The sequence below is a fragment of the Atractosteus spatula genome, unplaced genomic scaffold, assembly GCF_055471065.1.
Source record: "Atractosteus spatula isolate fAtrSpa1 unplaced genomic scaffold, fAtrSpa1.hap1 Scaffold_66, whole genome shotgun sequence".
In the NCBI taxonomy this organism is placed as follows: domain Eukaryota; kingdom Metazoa; phylum Chordata; class Actinopteri; order Semionotiformes; family Lepisosteidae; genus Atractosteus; species Atractosteus spatula.
In genome coordinates this window covers 187,501-190,750 of record NW_028296897.1, presented here as the reverse complement: position 1 = coordinate 190,750, position 3,250 = coordinate 187,501, and positions in this window count along the sequence as shown.

Below are 3,250 nucleotides of genomic sequence, written 5' to 3'. Positions count from 1 at the left end.
TCCAGCTAAGACAGGTAGTTTGGATGTTAATGCTTGAAACTAGACATCTTTAGAAATGGTAATTCTTTCTGAGGGCTTGGGAAACTCTATTTCTTTGAATGCACCTGCACCGTTGAATATACTTTAAACCCATGCTTAGCCATGTTTTTAAAATTAAATTATAACGATTTCTGTGTTTGATAATGGTAGCAAAGGCTTCCTCCACCCACTGCTTTGCCAAAGGGGAGTGCTGTTTTCTGGGATGGGTGGAATCTTTGCTCGGGGTAACTTTCTGCTGAGTGCAATATACCTTTCACTTTTCACCTGTAATTGAGACAGGAGGTACAGTAACTCTGAGACTTGACTAAGGTCCTGGATATTGAATCACCACTACGATCAAGAGGTAAGACTTTACATTTTTTCTTTTAAATGCATTTGCTGATAACCCTTTAAAACTAATATGCAGTCAGGCTGATGCATCTTTATTCTTAAGCGTCTCTCAGTGCATTGATATTGTTTTTACTAATCTAATATCAAGAATCTCATCATGTGCATGCTGAGGTGTGGACTATATCTTTGTGTTAAATGGTATTGTTTTGTATATTGTATAATTGAAATACAGCCTCTTTCTGGTTACAAGTATTGGCTTAGAAGACTTCTCCTTGCATTGTATAATCAGGGCCAGTTCAATGGGGCATTTCATTAATTGAGAGCTCTTTCGAGGAGAAAATGCAGTAATTTTTAGTAGTGAATTGCATTTGTTGGTTTTTAACGAGTAAGAGTGCAGGGGGTTTAAACCTGCAATCCAGTGTGTTGAAGTATTTCACAACACTACCTCTAGCACATCTGGAAATAAATCCTCATAATGATTATTGCCCTTGGCATGTACCAAAAAATCAGTGAGCATATATATATATATCACTGTGTTGAAGCTAGAGACACAGAATATCTGCAAAGACATCCTAAATACAGTGTTCCTGCACCTTTGAACTCATCCAGAATGTATCGTTTTTTGAAAGGGATTGCTGTCAGAATGCACAACTGAATCCCAAACAGAATCTCTAGTCAAATGTGATCATTTGTGAAACAGGCAAATGAGTCTCTCAGGGGCCCATTGCTCATTTTCAGACACATGTATGCGATACTTTCACCATGTGTTGAGCAATAGGGATTAAAGATACCAGATGTAAGGTTTAAAAGTGATTCTGAGGTGCAACACATCAGCGATACAGCTAGGCATCTGAAATGCGGGGTTTGAGAGCCCTTCAAGGAACACCGTACCCTAAAGGTACCAGAAGTCCACTAGTGGACTTTGGTACTAATGCTTAGTACAAGCATTAAGTCACTGTCACCCCTGTTACAATGTGATTGCTACATATCTGCATTTGTTGGTTTTTAAGGAGTAAGAGTGCAGGGGGTTTAAACCTGCAATCCAGTGTGATGAAGTATTTCACAACACTACCTCTAGCACATCTGGAAATAAATCCTCATAATGATTATTGACTTGGGCATGTACCAAAAAATCAGTGAGCATATATATATATCACTGTGTTGAAGCTAGAGACACAGAATATCTGCAAAGACATCCTAAATACAGTGTTCCTGCAACTTTGAACTCATCCAGAATGTATTGTTTTTTGAAAGGGATTGCTGTCAGAATGCACAACTGAATCCCAAACAGAATCTCTAGTCAAATGTGATCATTTGTGAAACAGGCAAATGAGTCTCTCAGGGGCCCATTGCTCATTTTCAGACACATGTATGCGATACTTTCACCATGTGTTGAGCAATAGGGATTAAAGATACCAGAGGTAAGGTTTAAAAGTGATTCTGAGGTGCAACACATCAGCGATACAGCTATGCATCTGAAATGCGGGGTTTGAGAGCCCTTCAGGGAACACTGTACCCTAAAGGTACCAGAAGTCCATTAGTGGACTTATGTACTAATGCTTAGTACAAGCAAAAAGTCACTGTCACCCCTGTTACAATGTGATTGCTACATATCTTTCATTCCTTTCATTACCTTTTACTTTTAAAAATGAACTCAAATTATGTATAATGTAATAATTTAAGCAGAATAAAGTAGAAGTCATTCTGAGGTGCCACATGTGAGGGATACAGCTAATCATCTGAAATGCAGGGTTTGAGAGCCCTTTCAGGAGCACTGCATCCATTGAGACAGACCCGTGCATGTTAAACAAATAGATTCTAATAATATAATGATCCAGTGTGTTGCACTACTTCACTGCTTCACTGCTCTATGCCGTCTGGAAATATATCCTCAGACTGCTTACTGCCCTGGGCATGTACCAAGACATTACAGGAGCACATCTATATATGCCACTGCGTTGAAGCAGGAGACACACATTCGCATCCGAAATACAGTGTTCCAGCACCTTTGACCTCATCCAGAACGTATCATTTCTTGAAAGGGATTGCTGTCCGAATGCACATCTGAATCCCAAACAGAATCTCTAGTAAAATACGATCATTTGTGAAACAGGCAAATGAGTCTCTCAGGGGCCCATTGCTCATTTTCAGACACATGTATGCAATACTTTTACCATGCGTTGAGCAATAGGGATTAAAGATACCAGAGGTAAGGTTTAAAAGTGATTCTGAGGTGCAACACATCAGCGATACAGCTAGGCATCTGAAATTCGGGGTTTGAGAGCCCTTCAAGGAACAGTTTGAAGTGCAGGAACACTGTGTTTGCAGTTATTCTGTGTCTCTAGCTTCAACACAGTGATATATATATATGCTCACTGATTTTTTGGTACATGCCCAGGGCAATAATCATTATGAGGATTTATTTCCAGAGGTGCTAGAGGTAGTGTTGTGAAATACTTCACTACACTGGATTGCAGGTTTAAACCCCCTGCACTCTTACTCCTTAAAAAACAACAAATGCAGATATGTAGCAATCATATTGTAGCAGACACTCGTTTGCCTTTTTCACAAATGATCATATTTTTCTAGAGATTCTGTTTGGGATACGGATGTGCATTCTGACAGCAATCTCTTTCAAAAAATGATTTTACCTTATCGCGGCTTTGCCCTTCTTGCCTCTTTGGACAAGATCTCCATCTTGTGGTCGTTGTTGGTAATGTCTGGACAATATCTCCATCTTGTGGTCGTTGTTGGTAATGTCTTCTTATGCCCTTTTTTATTTCAATTCTCTATTAGTTGATTCTAGAATCTCTACAATAGAGTTGAAAACATCAGTTTTATAGCAGACAATATGACATTATTTATAGTCCAATTAGGAATT